The sequence below is a fragment of the Dipodomys spectabilis genome, unplaced genomic scaffold, assembly GCF_019054845.1.
Source record: "Dipodomys spectabilis isolate Male_0828 unplaced genomic scaffold, ASM1905484v1 ptg000009l, whole genome shotgun sequence".
Taxonomy (NCBI): domain Eukaryota; kingdom Metazoa; phylum Chordata; class Mammalia; order Rodentia; family Heteromyidae; genus Dipodomys; species Dipodomys spectabilis.
Genome location: NW_024870686.1, coordinates 2,801,207 through 2,829,180, shown reverse-complemented (window position 1 = coordinate 2,829,180; position 27,974 = coordinate 2,801,207). Strand labels below are relative to the sequence as shown.

At 37.0% G+C, this 27,974-nt stretch overlaps 1 pseudogene; it reads left to right on the top strand.

Annotated features, from left to right (window-relative positions):
* Positions 1–4,727: 4,727 nt before the first annotated feature.
* LOC122126697 lies at positions 4,728–5,908 on the top strand (annotated as a pseudogene).
* Positions 5,909–27,974: the final 22,066 nt, after the last annotated feature.

Here is a 27,974-nt window from a genome sequence, read left to right as displayed (position 1 = left end):
CTCCAATTTTATTTTTTGCTAAATGAAAATGTAGTTTATTGACACAGCTTTACTATGAGGGAATAATATAAAAAGTTTGTTTTTATACTATTTCATTCAAGTTTACATAGTAACTAAGAAAATTCAACAAAATAGAAATACATAATATAATTTTTCTTATGAATTGGCTATAACCTGAACCTGTATTAAAGAATTTATCCTGACATTATAGCTAACATCTATAATCTTAGTGTGTGGTGGGCAGAGACAGAAAGATAATGGTTCAAGCAAGCAGGGGCAAATGTTAGCAAGACCCCATCTCAAAGAATAAACCAGGCAAGCCTTTTATCTCAGTTACACAGAAATAGATCATTTTTGGCCTGAGTCTATCCTCGGGCAAAAGCAAAATGCTATTTGATATAACTAAAGTGAAAAAGGACTGAAGTACATGGGTTTTGTGATCCAATACCTGCTTAGTTAGTACCCTGGGTACTTAGTAAAACCCTGAATGTAGACTCTAGAACCTTAAATGTTAAAACCAAATAGATGCCTCCAATAAACATTAGAACCACCATAAAGAAAACAATATCCTATGCTCACTTAATGATGGGTTTGTTATTTACTCAAAAAATGGACAATGCTTTCTCAGGGGACAGAGTTTCACTTATGCCAGGCTTACCTCAAACTCAAGTACTGGGATTAAAGACATGTGTCACAACTCTGGGTGATGCTTATTTTATCATATTTACTGGTTCACAATTTTTACTTTGGGTAATTAAATTTTACATGCATTTGAAAGGGTACTGAAAACCAGTATGAAGAAACATAAGACCAAATTATTTTACTGTTTGTAATTTACCGACCAATTATACAAGTTGAATGTTCCTTATCTGAAATAGTTGGAACCAAAAATATCTCCCAATTCCAGATGTTTCCAGATTTTGAAATTTTTACATATATTTAATGAGATGTCTACAAGATATCATTTCACATGCACTTATAGCTTGAAAGAGGTAATTTTATGCAATACTTTTCATTTTTTTATTGCAACCTTTTATTTGAGTCAGGTGTAGAACTTCTTGTTGTAGTGAAATCATAGCTCAAAAAATAGGTTTTAGAGAATTCTAGAGTTCAGATATCAGATTAAGTATACTAAGCCTGTACTTCAGACTATTGATTTTGTATTTTTTTTCTTTTCAACTGCTTAAAGAGAGAAATTAATTGGTGGGGTTGGGTGACATTGATCAAGGTGCATTGTATTCATAAATTGACATGTTGAAACCTTTCTGGACAACTACTTAACCGTAATGAAAGTAGAGAAACTGGATATTATTTTGACTCTGTAGACATTAACATGAAGTCATCCATTTGTGTCTTGTGTGGAAAACAAAGAAGTCTGCTTGTCTTTATTCATGAGAGCTGTGAAGTACAACTAACATCCCCAACTCCCCCTTGCTAGGTTTATGATTCAACATTGGGGTGTTTGCTGAAAAACCACATAGTTTTGAATAATTTCACTTCATGACACAGAATGATGTTTTCTATTTTAATCAATTTTCTTTAAATAATTGTTTATATAGAATGAAAAATGATAATTTTCTCCCACAAATACAGAATAGTGGCTCTAAATTTGTCAGTGTTGCAATGCATTATATTTTCTCTTTCGTTCTCATTAGTTAATTTCACTCAATAGTTTTATTTCCAAAACAGTAATAATACACCACAGTACATAATATTTTAATTTATTTCAGAGAAATGAATTTGAAGAAAAATAGACATATACATATTAACTATATTCAAGAATGATTTCATAAACATGTGACATATGAATGACTTCTATTCCTAAAACAATGCAAACACAGGAAGAACAAGGTTTTCCATGAACTGGTAAACTCTTCTTCAGCATCCCGAAGCTGTTTTCCATTGTTTGATGAGAAATGCTATATATGGAACTAGTACTTATCTTGACATAATAAAAAGCAAAATCATCCAAGTAAACAAACAAAACTTAATTTATATATAAGTGATGTGATGCCGACTCAATTGTTCCTTGCTTAACTAAGTCTGAAATATATTTTTCTTATATGTTTGCATTGAACTTCTTGAGTTGGTTATTATTCTGGGGTTTATGCATAGGAAAAGCTAACTCTCAATTATTTAAGAGCAAGAAAAGAATGTTAAGGAAGCTCTATTGCCTTGAAGTCTTTGAGTAAGTATACTTTGACATGAAGACATTTTCATTTGATATGCTGAGGTCAGGTAGACATCTTGGTGGTTGCTCCTGGTGCCAATCATTGAGATTTACATCATTTATTTAAGATTCTACATCCCAGATAAGAGTATCTAGCATCAAATAGCAGAGTCCTTACAGGAAGAAGGTATCTTGCTTCTAAGGTATTCATACAAGAAGCCCATCAGAGCTGGGTGCCGGTGGCTCACGCCTGTAATCCTAGCTACTCAGGAGGCTGAGATCTGAGAATCGCGGTTCAAAGCCAACCCGGGCAGGAAAGACCGTGAGACTCCTATCTCCAATAAACCACTAGAAAACCGGAAGTGGCGCTTTAGTTCAAGTGGTAGAGCGCTCGCCTTGAGCTGAAGGGCTGAGGGACAGCGCCCAGGCCCAGAGTTCAAGCCCCATGACCTACAAAAAAAAAAAAAAAAAAAGGAAGCCCATCAGAGCAGGCCTTCTGTCTCTAAAATGAGGAAATACTCTCAACTAGGAAAAATGGGGGAAAAAAGCCAAATAGAAAAGGAAATTGCATCTGTTTAATGACAAACTGAGTTTTCTTGTAATTGTTTATTTCAATTTTTTCTTTTTTTTTTTTTTGTCGGTCATGAACTCTGGGCTTGGGTGCTGTCCCTGTGCTCTTCAGCTCAAGGCGAGCACTCTACTGCTTGAGCCACAGCACCACTTCCTCAATTTTTTCTTTGCTACTAGTCTGTGATCAACTTGACAGCTGATAAAGCATATTATTGTTGTTTCCAACACCTACCCCACACAATGTTTGAATCTGAGCACCAGCCAGAAGCTTACTGAATCTCTAAAGAGTGGCTATATGAATGGAAACAATTAGTGAATCAGTACCAATCAGAGCAACATTTGTATAACTTGGCAAAAGCGCTTAGATATTCTTATACCTGAATCTGCATCAAATCAGTATTTGCTTCAGACTTAAAACTCAGTATGAAAAAGTGTGACATTTCCACACAAAACATCAAAGGAAATTAATCCAAAATTCATAAAGAAAGAAAAGTGATCAACATACATATAAGGACATGTTAAACTACCTGGTTACTGTTGAAGTGCAAAAGGAAGCAGATCTAAAACAGAATCTCTGGGCTCTAGAGTAAATTTGAATACATTGTGCTTACATAATATCCACTTCAATTATTTAATGCTCACTATATTGAATGAATGACTCAGTACCGTTGTCAACTGAACAAATTATGTCAGGTAAAAATTCAAGCATGTGAGCTTCCCTCCCATCTCGGGAGGGAAGAGATGGTAGGGGAAAACAAAGGAGGAGGCAACAATGCTGGATAAGAAATGTACTCATTACCTTGCTCATGTAACTGTAACCAGTCTGTACAGTATTTTCATAATAAAAAACTTAATTAAAAAAATTCAAGCATGTGATACAAAATAGATATAAATTTTATGGAAAACATTATGAAAAAATTATTTTAAAAAATACTTTAGGAAATTTAACTTTTCATCAAATCTATTCAATTATTTAAATAACTTTAACCCAAGTAGTTAAATCTATTAAGTTATTTTAAAATAAGCAAAATTCACACAAAGAGCAAAGATTTTCACAAATAATTATATGCAAGGATATACATATTTGTGTTCCTGATCATAGTAAAAAGAAAACGATTAAATATTTAAATTGTTGAGAATGTAAAATTAATTACACCTATGGGAATATTCCCCCCATGGAATATTATGTGATTCATTACCAAGTGGTTTTATTGAAATAGAAATATAATGCTTAATGAGATAGTTTTTAAACACAAAATATCCACCAGAATGCATATTTGAATATACAATATGATTCTAATTCTTCAATATTTTTATAGACACTACGCAAAAATTACTAGAAAATGTACAAACATTGATCGCCAGCAGTTTATAAATACGGACATTTTGGCTGTCATTTCTCACATTTTCATTTTTAGTGTTTATCCCATTTTTCAACCATGTGACCAATATTAGAAATGAGCAATACCGCATCGTTTCACTTTATTCTATTTTCCCTTTCAAGTATCATACATCAAGTAAACTGAATTGTGTTTATTTCATTTATTCCCATCACACACTTTGATCTTGAGAAAGTGATTTTTTTCCTGTTTTTTGTTTCGGTTGATTTTTTTTTGGTGGGGGGGCGTGTTGTTTTGCTTTGTTTTGTTGGTCATGGGGCGTGAATTCTGGGTCTGGGAGTTCTCCCTGAGCTTTTCAGGTCAAGGCTAATGTTCTACCACTTAGAGCCACATCACCACTTCTGGACTGGACTTTCCTACCTGGGCTTGCTTTGAATCGCAATCCTCAGATCTCGGCCTCCTGAGCAGGATTACAGGTGTTATCCACTGGTACCCATCCTTGATAAAGTGATGCTTGTGTGTTTTTATTCTGTCCTTTACAATGAGCAGCTCAATAAGCTCTATTCAATAGTCTACTACATTAAAAAAAGACATTAGTAGACCAGCAGAGGCAGCAGCTAGAGCAGCTGCGGGGGGGCGGCCCCCTATTGTTCTGCCTCTGGCCTCCAGCCCTTCCCCTTCCTGCCCTCTCCCCTTTTCCCCCCTCAGTCGCCTTGTGCCTGCAGTTTTTGGCTTTCACCCCCAATGGTGACCAAAGACTTGACCACTCAAAGTCCAGCTCCCTGTAACACTGCTGAACATGGACACCGGTGTGATTGAAGGTGGATTAAATGTCACTCTCACCATCCGGCTACTTATGCATGGAAAGGAAGTTGGCAGTATCATCGGAAAGAAAGGAGAATCCGTTAAAAAGATGAGAGACGAGAGTGGTGTACGTATCAACATCTCAGAAGGAAATTGTCCTGAGAGAATGATCACTTTGGCTGGACCCAATAATACCATCTTCAAAGCCTTTGCTATGATCATTGACATCAGCAGCTCTATGACCAATAGTACAGCTGCCAGTAGACCCCTAGTCACTCTAAGGCTGGTAGTTCCTGCTAGTCAATGTGGCTCTCTCATTGGAAAAGGTGGTTGCAAGATCAAGGAAATACGAGAGAGTACAGGGGCTCAGGTCCAGGTGGCTGGGGAGATGCTCCCCAATTCAACTGAGCAGGCCATCACTATTGCTGGCATTCCGCAATCCATCACTGAGTATGTCAAACAGATCTGCGTGGTCATGTTGGAGTCCCCTCTGAAGGGCGTGACCATACCGTATCGGCCCAAGCGGTCCAGTTCTCCAGTCATCTTTGCAGGTGGTCAGGCCTATACCAGATTTGACCAAGCTGCACCAATTGGCAACGCAACTGTCTCATTTTCCCATGACGCATGGCAACACCGGACTCAGTGCAGGTTTGGATGCATCTGCTCAGACTACTACTCATGAACTCACCATTCCAAAGATTTGATTGGCTGCATAATCGGGCGTCAAGGCACCAAAATCAATGAGATCCATCAGCTGTCTGGGGCGCAGATCAAAATCGGAAACCCAGGGGAAGGATCTACTGATAGGCGGGTTACCATCACTAGATCTGCTGCCAGCATTAGCCTGGCTCAATTTCTAATCAAGGTCAGGCTTTTCTTGGAGACGGGTGGCATGGGGTGCAGCTAGAACAATGCAGACTCATCCGTAAACCTTTTCTGCTGTTCACCTCCACCACCCATGATCCATCTGTGTAGTTTCTGAACAGTCAGTGATTCCAGGTTTTAAATAGTTTGTAAATGTTCAGTTTCTATACACTTTATCATCCAGTTGTGATTTTTTAACTAAAGCGGTTTAATTCCTTTCTCTGTTTAGCTGTTAATGCTGAGGTCATATTTAGTTTTATAAGCTTCCACCCTTTTTTGTGGGGTTTTTTTTGGCTCATGAATTTTCGTTTGTCATGGAAAATTTAAGAGTGGACTATTAATACATTTCAGTTTAGTTCTGTAATGTCAGGAATTTTTCAACAAAATATTAAAAGATAGACTGGGGACAAAAAGACACTTGTGGGTATAACAATTCAGTTTCCACCCATAAGTTTCCATACCTGAGCTGTGCCTTGGGCATCAACAATTGACTTTTCCTCAAAGACAACTTCTTGTCCCCTTTGCTCTCCAGAGATAACCAACTTACAAATCAAATTGCCATGTCCAGGACTGTCTTTCTTATTACCAGCCCAGCTCCACAATTCTGATAACACCATGCTTGCACATCCACTCAGAGTCCACAGAGATGACATCCAGAAGCTATGATCCACCTGCTGGAACAGCTATTGCAGCAGGACCCATCTCTATGAACTTCACGGTGACCATGAAAGTTGCTCTGGCTCCTTTCACGCCCTGCCTGATACATTGAACCACAGGGAGAGAAAGTGGCTAGAGAAATGGAAAAGCTCTCAAAAGCCACAGTTTTCATTATTAAGATTGAGATTGGGTAAAAATAAGTGTTCTTTCTGGGCAATTAATAATTTTCTACAGTAATGTGACCAATGAGCCTTTTAATAGGTAGTGTAAGAATTTGTACCCTGGATTCAGACTGTGTTTGTATCTCAGCTCTGCCACATGCAATTTGAGTAATACCTTTTGCAATTAAGTTAATCATCCAATGTCTCCATTTTCACATTTATAGATTTAATTAATGATCTCTATTTCATAGGATTGTTCTAAGGATAAAGGCATTACCTATAGTAAGGGATCGAGAACAGCATGTATGGCATTAGTGAAAACAACAATCATGTAGCTCCTCTACAGAGCTTCATTTTTATAGTACAATTTTGGAGGACTTTTGATGTTGATTTTTGTTCTTTGGTGCTGGTCTGGGAGCTTGAACTTGGCCCCTGAGCACTGTCCCTGAAGTTTTGAGCTCAAGAATAGTGCTTTTTCTCTTGAGCCACATATCTTCTGATTTTTGGTAATTAATTAGAAAAAAGTTTCATGGAATTTCTTGCCCAAGCTGACTTCCAATCATCACCTTCAGATCTCAGCTTCCTGAGTAGCTAGGATAATAGGCATGAGACACTAGAGGCCAACAGCTCTGTAAGTTTAAATAATAATTTTCCAAGACTTGGAAGAATACAACATTTCTGAACAATAGCAGTGGACAGAAGAGGACAGAACAATAATGTGCAGTTGAGGAAAGAATGATGATCGCAAGGATAATGTACACTTTAGGCACTCTTCAGAAGGATAAGAATGAAGAGACTATGAATGCAATCCACTACAAGTAATAAATAGGGGTGCTTTTCTGATCTGTGAGCTAATCTATGAAATAGCAAATGCATTCCCTATGTTTATTCTTCCAAGCTGGGAAAGAATGTGAAGTATTGGGAGGGAAAGCTAAAATTCAAGGATGGAGAAAATACCATCATGTAAAATGGCAAATAATTACTATTTTTTTCCAGTACAAGTATTACTTCTTTAAACTAAGGAATGATTTCCAAGATTTAATTCATTCTTTCTTAAGTTGTTTCATTATTTTACTGTTTATTTTGTTAACTCTAAGAAATACATTTCTTAATTTCTTTTTTTTCATTACAGTTAACAATCCTTCCATTCAGCTTGTACTGTTCAGCACCTGCCACAGCATTACTGATATGCAGTGGAAATTTGAATAGATGTCAGATAATTTCTTGTGCTGATAATATTCAGCCAACCAAAATTCATCTCTTAGTTTCAGCCTATTGACACTATCAGTTATGGTCTACTGGAGAAGAATATAAAGAATGAAGGTTTTTTAACCCTAAAAAACAAAACATCTGGGAATTTTTATTTTGCCCTTATGAATTATATCATTTTTATAATGCTTGAGCTCAGGGCGTGCACACTGTCTGAGTTTTTTGGCACAAGGCTAGTACTTTACCACTTGAGCCACAACTTCATTTTAGCTTTTTTGGTGGCTGGTTGGAGATAATGTTACAGACTTCTCTGCCCAGGCTGGCTTCAAACTGCTATCCTCAGATCTTAGCCCCCTGAGTAGCTGGGATTACAGGTAAGAGCCACTAGCAACTGGCAGTTTGCTTATCATTAGTAATAAGGAAAAGACTATATAACAGAGGAGGAGTTTTATTTAATTGTCATTATAATTGTTATTTTATAAGTCAGGTAAATAACTATTGTCTTCTTTGACGATGTCACCCTTCCCTTGCTCTCTCCCAGTCCTTCCCTCCCATCCCCACCCACAAGTTGTATAGTTCATTGTGTACATAGTATCTAGTGAGTACCACTGTTACATTTGTTCACCCTTTGTACCTCCTTTGCTGTGCCCCATTACCCCCAACAAAGACAGATAAACAAACAAGACAAAAAAAGCTATTGCTTCCATTTCCTAGAATTCATTTCAATAAACATTATTTTATATGATCAGAGGCACAGAAGCATTTCACCTGTATGTTAGAGGAGGAGATTTCTTCCTTTGTTTTAGATCCAAAGCATTAAAAACCCGGGGTTGGCGAGGGATGGTACTATAACTAGCACTGTTATTCATCTATTCCCTTCAAATTAAATTAGTCAAGAAATTGGTATACAGCCTCAAATTCAATTTTACATTCCTTTCCAGTCATTCAGTTCTTTCAAAGTGAAGCTCATTTGTGTGAGAATTTGGGGTAGAGCAGCCTCAGCCTGGCCTTGGAAGCTCACCACCCTCCTCCTATTGAGAAGAAGCTGCTTCCTCCCTTTTAGTCTGGACTGCTTTGGGACTGTCAGACCAATAAATCACATTTTCATGTCTTCCAAAGTTAAGCCTACAGAAGTCTTTATGATTTTGCCTAGCTTTCATGGGATGTCCCCTCTCAGACTTCTGTTGCTGCCATGCTGAAAATAACACCAGAAAGACACTGCAGATGCATGAAGAGAGCAAAAGAGGTTGCTAACCACTGACCAATTCTTCCACCCTGGGGAACACTCATGCTAAATAAACTCTCCAGAAGTGCAGAAACTTCCCATTGTTTTTTTATAAGGCTCCATTTGGGGGCTGCTAGTTATATAACAATGGATACCCGAAGTACAATTACGAATATTCCCTTAGCCAAGAACCATGGGTGACCCTGGTGCATGTGATGTCCATTGTCAGGCGTGACCTGAAAGGCCAAAAGGACCCTAATTTTGAAGACTTCAGAAGAAGTGAATATGCCCTCAATATGCCACTTACAAGAATATAGGTTTGAGCAGACTCCAAAGTAACAAGGGCTTCAAATGAAATTCAACTTGTCTTTTTTCCAGCCTATGCAAGGCGTGTTTCAAGAAAAAAGTCCAGTGTTAGTTTCTCCTTCCAAGCTTAGTAGTGAGATTCATAGTGATACTGACTCTTTGGCTTCTTGAGTTTTAGCATCAGCTTTGTTTCAGTAGAATTTTATTTGTACTTATTCTCCTTTTATTTTTTTTTACAATAAGCCAGTATTCTAGACCTTAATGCCTAAATAATACAGTTCAAATCCTAAATCCGTTCCTTTCATCTTCCCTATGTAGCAAGAGTGCTTTTTTGTCCTTTGTATACATTTTAAAAAGTTACCATATTGACTATTGCTTTGAATATGCATTTTTTCAGCACTTTATTACAGTCCTTGCCAAGACAAGAGCAGCTACTAGTGCATAATTTGTCAACAAATGACTAAAAATTCATTTTCTTATGAAAGTTGTCTGTGATTTGGGGATTAAATCAACACTCTCTTTCCTTTATTTAGAAAGTAGGTTCTCAAGATTATGGGAAAATGGTATTAAGTGAAAATGCAAAAACAGTTTTAGTACTGCCTAGAATATACTACATGCTAATTGACATAGAGTCACACACACATACAAAGAGGAAAATTTTCCACACAAAACTTCTTAAACATTTTAAGCAGCAAGTTGAACTTTAAACCGTTTCTTTCAATACATAGATATTCATTTGAAGAAGTACTCTCAAGTTACATGTATCAGTTTAGATTTAAACTAGACGACAGAGCCTACTTCAGTAGTAGGTAACATGCCTAAGCCCTGGTTTTGACCCCCAAACAACCAAAAATAAAATAACTGCTCACTTGCTCAAAGAAGAATTCAACTACTAAGCAGCTCTCAGTGCCAGAGGAAATTCACTCCATAGAGTAGTTATTAGATCTGTTGATTAAAAAATATTAAAAGAAAATCAGCAACAGTCTGGTGAGAGTCCAGTGTGTTTCTTATTTAAATATAATCTGATGAGCTGCCAGCCTGTGGATGGTTTCAGCCAATTGATTTTTCCAAAGGTAATGCTAATTTATGCTTCCCATTTTTAATATGCTTAGCCTTAGTTTATTATGTTGATATAAGACCACTTCAAGCCAAAACTAGTCTAATTTAATACATATATTTTAAATTTTCTATAACAATGTGTGTGTGTGTGTGTGTGTGTGTGTGTGTGTGTGTGTGTGTGTGTGCCAGTCCTAGGGCTTGAACTGAGGGCCTAGGAGTGTCCTTGAGTGTTTTTACTTAAGCCTAGGGCTCTACCAACACGAGCCACAGCTTCACTTCTGGCTTTTTATTTATTTATTTTTTGAAAATTAATTGGAAATAAGTGTCTTACAGACTTACCTACCCAGGTTGGCTTCAAACCACTCCAAACTTGAAAAAAATACACTATTTCCTTTCCCTTTTATATGGCATGCAGAAGATAATGAAGAGAGTTTTTACAAAGCCTTCTTGGTAACAGCTCTTTTATATAATTTCACTCAGTCTTCACAACAACCTATAAAATAAAGTTATTACTATGTTTGTTGTTGTACTTTTTAATACAAAGGCTTAATATACCACATCATGACAAATGATAATTCATAAAATTTCTTTCCCTTCATGCATTCAGCCTGTTTTCTTCTGATTATAACTTTGGTCCCCATTTTCCAGTGTTTTACTGACTTTCCCATTTACAGATCCATTACCAAGATTCCTCTCTCCCTCAGAGTACTATAGAAAATTTATTCCTGTGCAAGTTAGGATAGAGACCACTAAAATTTATAAGTGTTTGACAGGTACTGTTTATACTCTTTAACATTTCCTTTCTCCAACACCAAATAAGTTGTTATCTACCTTTCTGCATGAAGATATGATGTTTCATTTTCTATTTACTCACTAATTTTTCAGATGTGTTTTAGGGGGAGGGAAGTAGTTCTTTCAACAAATGTATACAAGAAATAAACTTCCTCTTGCCTAACTCTCAAATTTGAATGTTAAATTAGGCAGATAGCAAGATTCCAGGTTCAAACCTTCCCCTTGCAGGGATTTGATGATACTTCTATCTAGTATTTAAGTAGCTCAAAGAAAAGACTGCTCTTATCCCGATTCTTGTTCTGTAGGTTAATTTTTTTTCTCTCTGTGGAATCCTTTATGGTCTTATGTTTATCACTAGAATTTTAAAACTTTGTTATGGTGTGCCTAAGGGTGAGTCTATTTTTGTCAATTATACTCAGAATTTGGTTAACAATGAGAATTTCAAGATTTCAATTATTCAGTTCAACAAAGTTTTCTTCAATTATTTTCTTTTTAAAAAAATTTATGAAAATACCGTACAGAGGAGTTACAATTACATGGTCAAGACAATGAGTACATTTCTTATCAAGCATTGTTGCCTCCTCCTTTGTTTCCTCTTCCTATGCCTTCCCATATCCCGCCCCCCCACTACACAAATCCCCCACTTCGCACCCCACCCCAAAGTTGTAAAGTTCATTTTTCAACATTATGACTTGTACATCTCATTGTTGCAATGGGTCCACCTGTATCCCTATTTAAACGATTTGTTTGTTCCCTTCCCCTCCACAAATTATACCAACTTCAAAACTAGTGTATGTCTGAGAGAAGCAGAAAAGGTCAGATATGTTGATGTTAGGTGAAATGAACCTCAAGATAAGTATTCAAATATTTTTTACTTTCATGTGATTGTTTCTAACAGATTTACACGATGATTTCTTTGTTGCTTTGTATGTCCCACCCCCACGATATAACCCCTGCTTTCGCTCTATTCAATTATTTTCTTAATTACACTTTCTGCTCCATTATCTCTGTTAACTTTTTCCAGAATTCCTAATTCCTAGCAAGTGGATGTTAGGACTTGTGAATCTGTCTGCTCTCTCTCTCTCTCTCTCTCTCTCTCTCTCTCTCTCTCTCTCTCTCTCTCTCTCTCTCTCTCTCTCCCTTATCCTTTCTTTCCTTTCTTTGCTGATTATCTGCTTGGTCCTTCAGATTGTATCCTTAGACAATTCTTCCTTTGGAACTTCTAAACTCTTCATTCTTTCAAGAATGAGCCTACTAATCTATAGAGACCTTCTAGAGAGTTCCTTTATTTCTTTTATGGTCAGCCATAGAGCTTGAACTCAGGGCATGGGCACTGTTCCTGAGCTTTTCTGCTCAAGGCTAACAACACTCTAACACTTTGAGTCACAGCTGTACTTCCAGTTTTCAGGTGGTGGACTAGGGATAAGAGTTTCACAGCCTTTGCTACCTGAGTTGCCTTCAAACCAAGATCCTCAAATCTTAGCCTCCTGAGTAGCTAGGATTATAAGCATGAGCCAACAGAATTTCCAAAACATCTGGGTGGTAAGTTTTTTATACTTCCATCCTTCTCTTGTATCTCACTAAAAACATTTCTTCTAAAGTTGTTTTTTTTTTCCTGGATTAAGTCTGCTTCTTTGGATAATGGCAGTGCTATTTGCAGAGTCTTCTGTCTCTCCTGTTTTCTTCAGAAAGAGTGCTTCAAAATGGAATACTCAAATCTGTACATGAATGAGTTATGTTCCTCATTAATTGTTTCTAGTGATTTTTAAGAAAGTGACCAAATTTAAGATTAGATAGAGTGTTGCAATTCATTGACTTTTGGACATAGCTGTTTCATCTTCTTCCTGAATGTTGTTTATTCCTGGTACTTCATCAGCTTTTTCTTCTCAGTCTCAAACTAAATAACTAAAGGAAATATAAGGAAACATCTTTCAGTCCACATGAGGTCTCTCTTTTTTCATACGTAAGCTAGGAATAAATCTTTAACTTTCCTATTTCCTCTTCCTCTTCAGGCTCAGCATCCACTACAAATTCAATTAGACCAATCTGTAAGCCATCCCTGGTTACTTTCTCAGTTGCAGACTTTATATATACTGGAAAGGTTGAATCCAATTCTTCCCATAATACTGAGATCTCTTCTACTTCTTGCCAGGAGGTCACTTCCTCTCCCTCTTCCTCTTTCTCCTCCTTTGCTGAGGCCTCTTCTTCCTCCCCTTCTGTCATTCAGATTTCTTCTTCTGGTTTGAGGTTTCTTCTGCTCCCTTCCTCTGTCTCTGAGGTTTCTTCTTCTTTACCCTCTAGTCTAGTAGCCTCTTGAGCATCCACCTGGAGGCTTCTTTTTCCTTCCATTCTGAAGAAAATTTCTTTTGGGTCTATATTCTTTACATCTGACCTAGCAACTTTTTTAAAATAGGAAGCTCAAGCCATCTTGTGTTGTTCCTCCAGATTTATGTTTTGAGTCTATTAGAAGTTTACCCATTTTTTTCTTGGATCTCATATCATCTTTTTTTTGTTTGTTTGTAGTTTGCTTGTATTGGGGAGTATATATTTCAGCAGGTCCTTCATGAAAGGAATTTGTAGGTTTCCTGAGTTTTGAAAATATTTTTATTTCGCCATTACATTTAAAGGCATGGTTAACCTTGAACTGAAGGTAAGGTTTTTAAATCTTGCATTTTCTAAGAATGTTGAAGATGCTAGCCCATTGCTTACTGTTATCCAATGTTGCTGATAAGAAATTGAAACCTCTAGAGCTCCTTCATTGATTAACCTTTCTTCTCTAGAGACTTTTAGCATCTTCTCTGTACTCTAACTTGTGAAGATTTTTTTTCTCTCTGCCATTTCTTGAAGAAATTCGTCCTTTCCATTCTTTCATTTCTCTCCTTCTGGAACTTAGGTACAGATAACATGATTTCTACGGCTGTCAACTGTAGTGTGTAAGGCTTCTGGAGCTTAGGTATAGATAACATGATTTCTACGGCTGTCAACTGTAGTGTGTAAGGCTTCTTCCACAGTTTTCTTCAATTTGTAATTTTGTGACTCATTTTGACAATTTCTCACCTGATTATTACTAGATGTCTTAGATTTTTAATTTACTATACAGCACTTTTGTTTAATTTAACTTTATTTTTAAGGCTAAGTTTGTAATATCTTCATCTATGTTAGAGATTTTACTATTTTATTTACTCTATCAATTATGTTTCTGTGAAGCAAAATTTTTCAGTTCTTGCTTTTTTCCCTGCTACTAAAGTTCATTGAAGTTTTTTTTTGGTCAGGTATTACAACATCTACCATCTCCTTTAAGTCATTTCCAAGAGTTGCCTTATGTGTTCAACCATCAGGTCTTATACTTCCTCAGTGACCTTAAACTTCTTAATAACAATTGATTCATCTTGTATTTTGAGTCCATTATTGGGTCTATTTCCTTATTAGCTTCTGTAAACTGCTCATTTTCCATGTGTTATTTTTCCTGTTTCTTCACAAATCTAGCCATTTTTGACTATATACTAGAAACTGGATTTTTTGGTCAACACTGGATTTTTGTTTTCTTGGCCTGAAGAATTCACAGTTTTACAATATATCATCCTCTTTGGGCCTCCACTGAGAAGGAAACTGGCTATTCATAGTAGTCAATTAGCTAGCAGCACAGCATCTTCAGTTCTTGAAGAAGACCGGATCCAGCCGGTCTTCTGAATTTTCTTTAACTAGCATGATAATTCTATATATTGGTGATACTATAAACAATATGATCTTTTGACATGTGTTCTCATTGTGGAATGACTAAAGCCTTATAAACATGGCCTTTATATCATAGCTATCTTTGGACTTGGTTTTCCTGGTAGTTATTTTAGTTCTCTGACTTAAATTTTAGCTTAACACACCATTGTGCAAATCAAAGAATCAGGACTCAGAAATACTGCCCATAAAATTTTCAAAAACCAATGCAGTTCTAAAACAAAAATACTATGAAAACTTTGCACAGTACCATCTACCTTTCTGCCTGTCCAGTCTACCTACAGCAGTGTATTTCAATTACTTTCAGGACAGCCTTTATTGTACCCCTAAGAAACAGTCAATTTGTCTAGACTAGTTTTTTCTTGGTACCATGAGATCTGAATGCTTTATATAACTAGTGCTTTTCTCCTAGCATGATCATCACCTGCAGTCTGGCCCACTCATTAGTCACTGCTAACTCCAGTTCACAGCTGCACTCTGGTGGTTAAATTTGTGAGTCTAGGCCGGGTGTAATCCTAGCTACTGAAGAGGCTGAGATCTGAGGATCACAGTTCAAAGCCAGCTCTGGCAGGAAACTCTGAGACTCTTATCTCCAATAAATGACTAGAAAGCCAGAAGTGGTGCTGTGGCTCAAGAGGTGCAGCACTCGCCTTGAGCCGAAGAGCATAGGGAAAGCACCCAGGCCCAGAGTTCAAGCCCCACAACCAACAAAAAAAATTATGATTCTATAACTCTACAGATTGGCTCAGCTGCCTAAACAAGTTATTCAAAGTCCAGAATGGAAGTTTTACTCCTTGTCATATGTGAATTATGGACATGCTCCATTATTTTTGTGAAAGCTTGATGAGCACTTTACCAGAAAATAAATAATTGAATAACACCTTGTAAATTCTCTGTTAAAGGAGCCATGAAAAAAACAGAACTTTAAGTATATATTATCTGATATTTTATTTAAGAGCAATAAGATATTTAAGTCAACTAGGGAGTAATAGCTACTTCAAATTCATGCTGTTTTGAATAAAACTATATCAATTTAACAAGAGTTCATTGCACAAAGAAATGCTGTTATTACTTTGTTGCATGCATTATGGAAAGGTATATGAAATAATTACTGTACTGGTCTTTGTATTAAAGGCTCTTTGGCAATTGCCACCATCACCTGAGTAGTTTGAAGTGGAGGGTTTGGCTTTTGTGAGGTTTTAATTTTCTTGTTGTTATTGTTGTTGTTGTTTTCATACTAAGATTAAGGGAGGGCCTAGGAAGTATCAAAAACAAAAGTGACAAGGTAGGAGAGTTCATTCAGATGACCTCTGGGAAGGTTTGAACAGATTTGAGGATAGAAAAATGAGACCAAGTCAGGCATGGTGGCTCATGCCTATAATCCTAGTTACTCAGAAGGCTGAGATCTGAGGACCACAGTTCAAAGCTCAGGCAAGAAAGACCATGAAACTCTTATCTTCAATAAACCACTCAGAAAACCAGAAGTGGCATTGTGGCTCAAGTGGTAGAATGCTAGTCTTGAGCTAAGGAGCTGAGGGACAGCACCCAGGCCCAGAGTTCAAGCCCCATAACCAACAACAAAAAAAAAAAAAAGAAAAGGAAAAAGAAATGAGACCAATGTCCAAATAGAGTCAGTTAGAAACTTACCAAAGTGCAGAATTGTCACAACAAAGTCTGAGTAGTGATAAAACTCTCACATTTTAAGTACTTGTGATGTGCTCACTCTATGTGCAGTGTTACCAACATATCCTAGGTTTTAGATAACCAAGACCACTTCTATAATGTGACTGACTGTCCTTCTACTTTCACATTGTTTCTCCTAGAAGTTGAAGTGTTCCTCCTTCATTCTTTGTCATCTATATTTAGCATTATCTGACTGCCGTATCTCTTTATCACTTCATGTTTTTTAAAGACAAAAAAAAAATAGATTTTCAGACTTATATAAGACCAGGACAATTTGGTGTCTAGGACTTTGCTGATGGGTCTTGTTCTAGTTTTTGGAGTACTAAGTGAGAATACGAGCTGAGACTCCTTAGAACTGAGTCTTAACCCATAACTAAAGGTGTCCTATTGGTGTCCTAGACTTTCTGCTCCTCCTCTGCCCCTATGCTTACCTATAAGATCCCTGAAAGGCCTCTCATTGAGCTTCAAGAGTTTCAGAAACATACCCATTGCCTTACTTATGTCACTGAAACCCTTCTGTGCATTGCCTTCACAATAAAATAAAATGAAATAAAGAGTTTGTTCAGTCTGTCATGACCACATTCACTATGTTCCTTATTTATTAGAACTCAGAGGTAAATTATTTCATGAAGTGCCACAGTTTGCTTGGATTTTTCCTAACGCTTTCCTACTGCTTTGGTGATTCTGGCTACAATAGTACCTAAAGATCAGCGACCATGCAGGGGACCCTCACAGCTGGTAAACTTCATGGCTTCTATCAAGACTCACTTTGGATATTTGCCTCGGTCCATGTTTTTCTAAGTAGCTATTGATTTGTTTGGCTGCAAGGCATAAGGACAGTAAATATGAGTTCCATAAACTTGAAAGCAAGCCACAAGGACAAATCTAAAGAACAAAAATCCATGAAAAATGTGTATCTATATAAACTTTGTCCACAGGAAGAGTACTGGCCAAACACACATGTAAAACTGCATGTGTTTAGATGCGTATTGCACAGGCATTGAACACATGTGTCATGAACATTGGTACTAGTTTTCTCATCTTTCTCTACCCCTTTTGGGTCATTGTGGTCTCCAGATTCAGTTGTTGAATCCAAAGGGTTGAGTACACAGAGTAGGCCAGGTTTACTATCACTGATAGACCCAAGAACCACTGTATGTGTTTCACCTTTTTCCTTTTGCTAAGGAACCATCTCAAATGTACTACAGAATTTGCTTTCCTTCATCTCACCTTTGTTTCTCTTTACTTTCCCCTCTCTAACCTGGCTGGTTAGGATTGGCAGCTGCTTTGCCCATTCCCAGGAGGACATCCTGCAAAGCTAATGAGGCTGGTAGGGATTCCATTCATTCTAGGAAAATGTCAAACAAGGTACTTAGGGAGTGGAATTGGCTAGAGAATGTGGCTGTACATTATTATTTAGAAAGAAGGGGAGGGTAGGTCTGTCAACTCCATGCATTTAAATGTCATTTTTGTCTGTTTCATGGAGGTTTATGTCAGGTTCAATATAACAGATTCAGCAAGTGTGAGTTAATGCGGCTACTGCTGCTGAGTACACACATTCACACACACACAGACACACACACACACACACACACAAACAGAAACACAAACATAAACACATACACATCATATACACTGTTACCAGAAAATTTGGGCAATCTCATAAGAAAGAATTTGATGAGTTTTATGGCTAACACACACACACACACACACACACACACACACACACACACACACACACACACCTAATGGTCTTTTAATCACAGTCAGTAACTGTATAATTTCCATAGGATATATGTTGTAAACACTGCCCCAAGCAAGCCCACTACATAAGTCTTTATCCAGAAGTGTGCATTCTCCAAGTCTCTGTCTTCACAATTCCTCCTGGGTCTCCTCCTATACAGACAATATTACTATTTATAGTGTCTGTTATACATAGGAAAGTAATGGGTATAGTTACTCATTGTGATAGACAAAATTGTGTTCCCTCAAATGCACATATTAAAGCTCTTACTCCCTATATATCTGGTTTTGGAGGTAAGGTCTTTGAGAACCTAATTAAAGAGCCCTAGTCTAACAAAACTGGTATCAAAAGAGGAAGAGACAACAGTTGTCCCTGCACACACCTTTCTCTTTCTATGTCTCCATTCATCTACATTAGAAAGGCTGTGTGAGAACACAATGACAGGGTAATTATTTGCAAGCCAAGAAGAGAATATTCACCAAAAACAAACACTTTGGTACCTGTATTTAAAATTCAAACCTCCAGAGCTTTGAGGAAATAAAATTCTGATATTTGTGATCCAATCTGTGCTGTTAAGTTATTACAACCCAAGCAGATTAATACAGTGCTCAATAAACTATTCTGAATGTTCTTCTTTTGTCTTGAGGATGAATATATATCATACAAACTGTTTACACTCTAAGCATACTTTCCAAATCATCTTCAAATACTTTTTATGTTTTCTAAATTTCATTTTCAAAACACTATACTTAGGAAAAAAACTGCAAACACAGGATGCAGGGTTCCCATATATCCTTCATATGCCACCCCCAATGTTAACGTTATGAATAACCATAATAAAAGCATTGAAACCAGAAATTTAACAGTGGTACAATGCTACTAGATTTTATTCTAGTGCCACCAATTTTGCAAAAATGTTCAACTTATTCTTCCAGATCTAACTCAAGATCCTATGATGTGTACAAAATTCAGGCATCCTTTCTAATTCGTCAGTTCCCATTCTTATTTATTTCTTCTATACTTAATGTATGATACGATTGGACAATTTAGCTTGGAGACATTCAGAATGAGTGACTTTATTCGAAATGATTTTCACTCACTATGATGCATTAGAATTATTTTTCAGTACTTCACTCCATGAATAAATTATTGAGTGACTTCAATGGCAGGCAATGTTATTTGCAGAGTACGGCACAGTGACAGCCTTCACTCTCAGAGAGTACATTCAGAGCAACCAAACATGTGCCAATCAACCAATCCAAATCACTCAGGTAATGATAAATGTTGCAGGCAAAATTGATAAAGGATGGAGGAAATAAAGAAGTGGTATACTTTATTTAGAATGGTTAAAGAAAGTCCTCCCTAAAAACAGAATATCTAAGTAAAGATTTAAGAAATTAAGAGAACACACTATATGGCCCTGTGGAGGAAAAGACATCCTAACTGTAAATTCAGAAGTTCAGCTAGGTGTTGGTGGCTTGTGCATGTAATCCTAGCTACTCAGGAGGCTGAGATCAGAGGATCCAAGTTGAAAGCCAGCCTGGACAGGAAAGTCCATGAGACTCTTTTCTCCAATTAAACACCAAAAACTCAGAAGTAGAGCTGTGGTTCAAGTGGTAAAGTGCTAGCCTAGAACATAAAAGCTCAAGGACTTTAAGCCCCAGGTCATCTACCAAAAACATAGACAAAGAAAGAAAGAAAATAAAGAAAGGAAAAAATAAAGAAGAAAGGGAAGGAAAGGAAAGAGGAGAAAAGAAATTCAGAAGTCCAGGGTTGATGATATGCTTTTTATGCATTGCAAAATAAGCAGGAGGAACTGTTGATTATGAGAGAGAGAGAGAGAGAGAAAGTCAATGGAAGGATCAAAAGATGATGAAGGTGATATTGGAAGCCAATTTCTACCTATGAAGCTGTGGGATGATTTTGATAGGGTCCTTTTGATCTCATGCTGAGATCAGATTATAAGGGCCTATAGATGAAAGCAAGAAAATCATTCAGGGAACAAAGTCAAGCAATAAAGAATGAATTCTTAGACAAAGGTAGTAGCAGTGAGTGTTAAGCTGGTAATTTTCTTAAAGAGTTGTGAAAATAACATTTGCAGGAAAAGTTGGCTGGAGTATGAAAAAAAAAGAAACCAAGTCTAAATAAGTTTTCATAAAAATTAATTTCAGACTGTTCATGATCTATTAAGAATCTCAATTTACTTGCATTCTTTAAAAGGGAATCTTCAGGGAAAAATAAAGGAAATGAGCTGATATTAAAGCACAGGGAAATGAACACTAGAATGCTTGGAGACCTATCACCCGTGTTGCTTTGGGTATTCCCTGGCATGGGGAGACAAGGAACTTTGTGATCTTACTTGCTTGCAAAGAATAGAGGTCCAGAGCTTCAGGAATATGTGATGATCCTTAAGGATGAGCAAGTAGCTGAGGCTGGTAAAGTCCTATGAACTCCAGTGTACTGTTGGGTAGGTATAATTCATATCCATATGTGGTGATTGCATCCATTCCATCCTCTGCTCTGTGTATATTAAACTTCATCTTATACCAGTTAAGAAGGATTGTTTTGCTGAATTAAAAGTTTTATAATTTAACTCTAGCTTAGGAAACATCGTGCTTACAATGGTAGGACTTTAACCCATGAATACACTTGAGCCTTTGTGTTCAAGGTTTAGAGCACTTCCCTTAACTATAGACTATAGAGTTAGGATCTGTTCTTTGCCCAGATGTTGTTGGGATTTTTTTGTTCATTTTTTTTTTTTTTAGGTTCAGAAAAAAAAAAAAAAACTAGATAGCTAGGCACTGGTGGCTCACGCCTGTAATCCTAGCTACTGAGGAGGCTGAGATCTGAGGATTGAGGTTCAAAGCCAGCCCAGGCAGGAAAGTCCGTGAGACTCTTATCTCCAATAAGCCACTAGAAAGCTGGAAGTGGTGCTGTGGCTCAAGCGGTAGAGTGCTCACCTTGAGCTGAAGAGTGCAGGGACAGCACCCAAGCCTAGAGTTCAAGCCCCATGACTGACCAAACAAAAAAAAAAAAAAGAAAAAGAAAAAAATAGATATGCCTTTTCCCAAGGGTGAAGAAGAAAACACATGTGTGTGTGTGTGTGTGTGTATCTATCCATATATATATATATACATATATATATATATGTATATATATATAAAATGTTCCATATTTTTCTATATGTGAAGTTTCTTCTGTATTCTTTCCATTTTCTTTTTTTTAATTTTTTTTTGTTGTGAAAATACTGTACAGAGGGGTTACAATTACATGGGCAAGATAATAAGTACATTTCTTATCAAGCATCGTAGCCTCCTCCTTTGTTTCCCCTTCCCATCCCTTCCCATCCTCCCCTCCCCTCCCAGACTTAAAGAGAAACTTCTCTTTCCATTTTCAAAGGCCATGGTGAATTATTTGTTTGGGGGAATTTATCTGGATCTTTTTGTTTCTTTTTGTTTGGAGTTTCCTTTTTAGTTTGAAACATTGTGTTTTACTTTATGTTCCACTGGGTGTCCTGTTGCCTACATCTATCCAATTTCCTGGAAAAATAGTAAGACTGAATTGAGGAAATGAATTTATGTTGTCTTGGCCTCGACTGCGTGCTATATGCATTTTAAATGACCCAGAGGAATTATATGTATTAATAAAAATGAATTATTAATTGTGTCTTAAAATTTAATGGCTGAGGAGTGATTTCTTAAGTTTATTTTTAGAAAGAATCCTCATTTAGAACTATAATGGGCACATTAAATACACTAACCTCTATTTCAAAACTTGGCTTTGGAGGAAAAAATTCTAGTTGCAAATCTTGCTACAGAAGCAAAGGCGGAAGCAATAAATTCAATGGGGAAGGAGGGACTTATGAATCTAATGAGACACTTGTGTGCAGAGTTTCCAGAAGCATAGAGCAACCTCCACCTTACTCAAAGAACTCTGACAACACACACAGCTACTGTCTGTCAACTGAGCTTGCTGCGGTCTTGTGTTTTTCTTTACCAGTGTTGTCTTTGCTCGTTAAAACCTTCAGGTAAGCAGTTCTCCTTTGAGGATTTGGAGCAGAACTTGCTTGGATGCATGTCCACTCCTGCTCTGGAAGCAAGCTTTAGTTAATCCAACAGAATTCAATGCAGTGATATTTCAGCTGAGATCACTGGGCGGGCAGGGGGAGGGGGGGGTGACATGTAGAAAAACAAGTAAACAATCTGAGCAGTGATAGGAAACATCACTTTTTGCCAGCATCAGTTTTCTTACCTAAAATAAAAAGCAATATGCAAATTTGAGATTAATCTTTAACAATTTTTTTCCTACAGGAGGTTGTAAATATATCAAGTGAATTTTTTTGATAATGCTTCAGTTATTCATGTATTTATGGACCAAGGATAATAATACACTCCTCTGTAGCCCCTTTGCTCCTCTGACATCATGTGGGAAAGGTAATTGTAATATGTTCATCTCCACCCATCTCTGTCCTGGGAGGTAATTCAGTGTTGCCAGGGATCCAGTGTCCTTGAACTTGAGCCAGAAGGACATGCTATCTGGATTTGATCTATATTTGACCCAGGAGCTTAAGCCCCAAAATTCAAAACTAGCTCATGCCTTTGGGTCTGAAAGATAGTTCAGAAACAAGTGGTTACAATATTTCTGTGAATGTCCCTCTGGGAAGAAAAACAAAAAGAGTAAAAAGACACTTCCTTCAAATCACATCCTTTAGGAGTACAAATCTGAAACGCATGAACCCTTTGATCCTAAGAGATTGCTTTTGTAATTTTATTCTTGCAGAGTTACAGGGTTTGTCATGATTTCACAATCTTTGGAACTCACCTGCCCTCCAAACAGCCCTAGTTATCTCTGGAGCTTAGCTGTTTGAGATTAGAAAAAAAAATAAAACACAAAACATTAAGGATGGCTAATTACCAAATATTGAACAGCAAGCCACAGAGCTGGCATGGTTCTCATTCTTCCACAGAATGGTTCCTGTGATTACTTTCTGCCAGGCACTGGATCAACAGCAAGCACATATGTGCTTCTTATATGCCAATGTGACAAGTACAGTCATCTGGAGTGGATTGCTTCCAGGACATCTGCAGATGCCAAAATCCATGAGTGCTCAAATCTCTCATATAAAATGGTGTTGTATTTGCTTCTACTGTATACATATCTCCGGTATACTTTATTGCTAGATTATTGTAATATCTTTCACAAGGTAAATACTGCAAAATAGTTGTTCTACAGTACTGTTTAAAAAATGACAGATAAAAAAAAACTTCTTTATGTTCAGTTCAGATGTCAGTATTTTGAACTAACCAGCGCTAGATGAATTCATGATGTAGAACCCATGGAAATAGAGAGCGAACTGTAGTTTTTCTATAAAAATTATTTTAAGCCTCATAACAACCTTGTTAAGAGACACTGTTTCTATCATAATTGACAGGTTAGAAAGCTGAAGGACAAAATAAAACTTTTCAATCTCACTTAGAATATTACTATTCACACTAGGTTTTGAAACCAGTTTTGAAAATCTTTGCTATTTATGAAGAAAAGGGCACAAACATTGGTTTCCATCATCCTTACAACATCTAATTTAGGAGGAATTACTATTTTACTATTTATTTATTTACCAAAGATTTTCCTTTACTTTTATATTCCTTATTGTTAAAGACATGGTCTCTTGTTTCTCAGGCTAACCTTGAACTCTTAGATTCAAGATCTTCCTCTGCAGTAGCTCAGCCTATAAACAAACACCACTGTGTTTGGCTCATTCTATAGATACTATGAAGAAACAGAAATAGAGTGTTTCTACATCTTGAACAAATGTACCTGGTCAGTGTATTTCTACATCTATGAAGTACATGTTTTAAAACTGTATCAGAAAATTTTATAGAGTTACATAGATCTGTAAGGGATGATGCTCTAGGGAAGAAGAGCCTCTACTTGGCTCTTGGGTACTGAGTTCTTAATGTTGTCATAACAAAGAATTGGAGGACTCATTAAGGAAGAGACCAAGAAACTATTAGTAAAGCAAAGATATTACACAACCCAGACATGGGTGTGAGCACCTGAGTAACAAGTGCAATGAGTAACATCAAATGTATTTATTATGAAAAGGCAGGTTGAGATTGTTTCAGATTCTCCGTAGAATAAGCATCCTGCTCTGCTCTGGCACCTGGCACATTCTGTTCTCTTTGCTGTTATGCTGTTTCATCAGTTGCATTCAGAAATCTCAAGGTTAGCCTTCTATAACTGTGGGCGTCTACTGATACAATTGGAACTCTCCTCTGAACTTGAGAAATTAATATCTGGACTGTTTTCCAGAAAAAGAATGAATCCTTCACAAACTCCTTTCAAGATTGGTGTCTACTCTGGGGATAATTGTTTTTCTGATCTTTTTTGTTGTTGTTGTTTTGGTTCCCAAAGGAATCAGTTTCCAGAATAAATGTCTCTTTTCTTTGCTCTGTCTTAGAGCATGCTGTTATGATAGAAATGTGCTCAAGGTCAGTTGGAAAGCTACTTTTTTTTCTTTTTCATTTTTTAAATAAATAATGTGACATATAAGAAAATGTAAGGCTTAATATAAATCATATTGCTTTGCTTTTAATCAACTATTCATTAATACAATGTTTGTCTCTGGATTTCTGGCTCATTTTCTCTGACATATATATATATGTGTATATATATATATATATATATATATATATACATATATATATAGTCGCAATATAGTCAACTTTTATGTTTGTTTTGATCCCTAAAGTTTGATAGCCATGATTTCAAGGTATGTGTTTCCAAAAAGAATTTCAAAAAGGGAGGTAAACAAAGTGCTATAGTTCTGAACCTCAGAAACATGGCCAGAACCAGAAAGAAATCTGAAAGTCACTAGGGCTTTCTAACTGACAATGCAGGACAAAAATCAGACAGTTCAGGATATGAATCAGTTTGGTCACTGAAGAGTGTGGGATTTGCACTGAGTCACTTCTAAAGACAATGGAGCATAAGGCGAGTTGCAATTCCAGAGCACAGAAAATGGAAACTCAGAGGAATTAGAGTTTAAGATGAGGAATTTGTCTTAAATTCCTAAGAGAAGACCTAGTATTTGAGCATGTGTAAAAAGGGAAGAGGGAATTAGATCTATGAGTAGCTTGATACTAAACTCATTCCTCTTAGTTTTACATAAAGGATTCCTGAAATTACCCCTGACTTTGAGCATATTGACACACAGAGTTTATAATGGTAACACTTTGCGTGAATATTTGTGGTCCCCCAACTTTGAGAAAAATGAAAGAGAACAGAGAACTACTGAGTTAACAAGTCCTGACATAAAGGCCAGGCAGTGAGTTTGGCTTTTGAGTGGGGATCAGTAATACTTACTTGGCTTTTGTTTCCTTAGAACTTCTTTTTTTTGGGGGGGGGGGTCCGGTCGTGGGGCCTGAACTCTGGGCCTGGGCGCTGTCTCTCAGCTCTTCAGCTCAAGGCTAGCGCCCTACCACTTGAGCCACAGCACCACTTCCGGCTTTTTTCTTTTTGCTTATGTGGTGCTGAGAAATCGAACCCAGGGCCTCAGGCATGCAAGGCAAGTGCTCTACCACTGAGCCAATTTCCCAGCTCCTCCTTAGAACTTCTTAACTCACGAGTTCTCATTTTGTTGAACTCCTTAGCTAGAAAATTAACTTTGGTAAATTGGGATTCTTTTTTCTGCCAAGAAAGAGATTGATATTTTTCTTATAAATTCTTTCTCATGAGCATCTATCATACTGAGAATCACCAAACAGTGGGCTACTGATACACTGTATCCATTGATGAGTTTTTATAGATCTATCTAGATCATTCACAGAATATCACAGAAATTAAGGCCCTACTTATATAGTAACACTACAAAGAACTACCATTTTTAGTTTAGATCTCCAGCTTTCTGTGAGCACCACTTAAATATTGGTGTGAGCTAAGCAACCCTAAAAGAAAACAGGTGAAGCTTTCTCATTATTATTGACTTTGAAAACATGTCTCAGTGTCAAGCATGTAATTATTGTAGCCTTATAAATCTGCATTTAGGAAGATCAATGATTCTGAAAGGCAAATGTAGCCTTAGAATTTGAGCTTGATAGAACTCAAGGGTACTAACTGGCTTTCCAATTTGAATGCAAAAACTGACTCATTTTATCCTTCTCTTACCGTTTCCCTTACATGGGTAAATTATGATTTTCAAATCCTATGTATCTAAGCCATGGCAGAGCAAGAAAAAATACAGCTTCATGCCTCCATTTATAATATTCTCTGAAGTTTCAAGTTAGTGACTCCAAACATTCTACCAAAGACAGGAGTGGCATTCCAGCCTCCCTGTCCTGTGAAGAAACAGGTGACTATCTCAACTTGCACAACAAAATAATCAAAATGCCCAGAAATAATAGGACTCAGGCGGCTCCATCATGTGTACAGGGAGCAGAGACCAACTCCATGTGAGAGCAACTTGAATTAACATAATAAGGGTTATAGAATAATTAAATTCTTCCTCATCACATGTAAGTATAATGTGTTAATAAAAAAAGTAATCGCAACTCCATTGTTTCTGCACGTTCAGCTTAATTACATGGTGGTTGGGAAACTTTCTCTCCTTATTCATACTCAGCAAGGACTCCCTTTACCATCTGCTGATGTTTAATTAATGTACATTAAACGCACTACTCTATTATTAAATGTAATTTAACAACTTACTCTGTACTCTACATTCAGGGCAACATGAATGGGGGACATAATGAAGAAAAGCAGTCTACTCCCCTTATTAAAATTATATCCACATTTACCTACATATTCCTCCATTTCATCTAATTGTAGAAAGACATTTTCACCTTCTAAGTATGGAATAACCCTTAGAAACTTCCAGGGTCCATGGTTCACTGATAGCTAAGAAAGAATTTTCTTGGTTAGCAGATATATCTGATTTGAAAATAGCTCACTGGTGACCCTTTTTCAAAAGCCTAGGAATATGAAGAATTGGTAGACGATTAGAAGAAAAACACTGTGGGTTTCTTTTTATGGAATATTTTCAATAAATATTTAATACCAAAATGTTATAATAGAAAGATCTCTTTCTCGGAAAAAGAATAATGACAAGGTTTAAAGAACATATGTATCTGTTAGAGAAATCCAGGTAACATTAAAGTTTCCAGCTTACCTTTTGTGTAAATTGTTTACCAACCATTAACGATTAAACCTGCAAGTTTCTATATTTATAGGAGAGAAAACAGCCTGTGGTGGCATCAGTGTGCCCAAGGCTAATGAGCAGTCAGCTTTCTATCACTATAACAAAACACCTGAGAGAATCAACTTAAAGGAGAAAAGATTTATTTTGGCTCATGGTATCAGAATTCAGTTTTTGGTTGCTTAGCTTTCTTGTTCCTGGGTTTGTGATGAAACAGAGCATCATGGCTGAAGGAAGGGCTTGGCAGAGAGAAATCTGCTTATCTTATGTCAACCAAAAAGCAAAGAGAGAGTCACAGCCAAGACATAGTTTTCAAGGTGATGTCACAGTGACCTATTTCCTCCAGATGGGGCTAATCTCCTAAAGTTTCTACCACCTCTCATGAACCCTTTATACTCAGTGGTAAGACTAGAGTTCCCATGATACCATTGTTTCTCCAAAGCCCCTCCCCACCACTGACTGCTG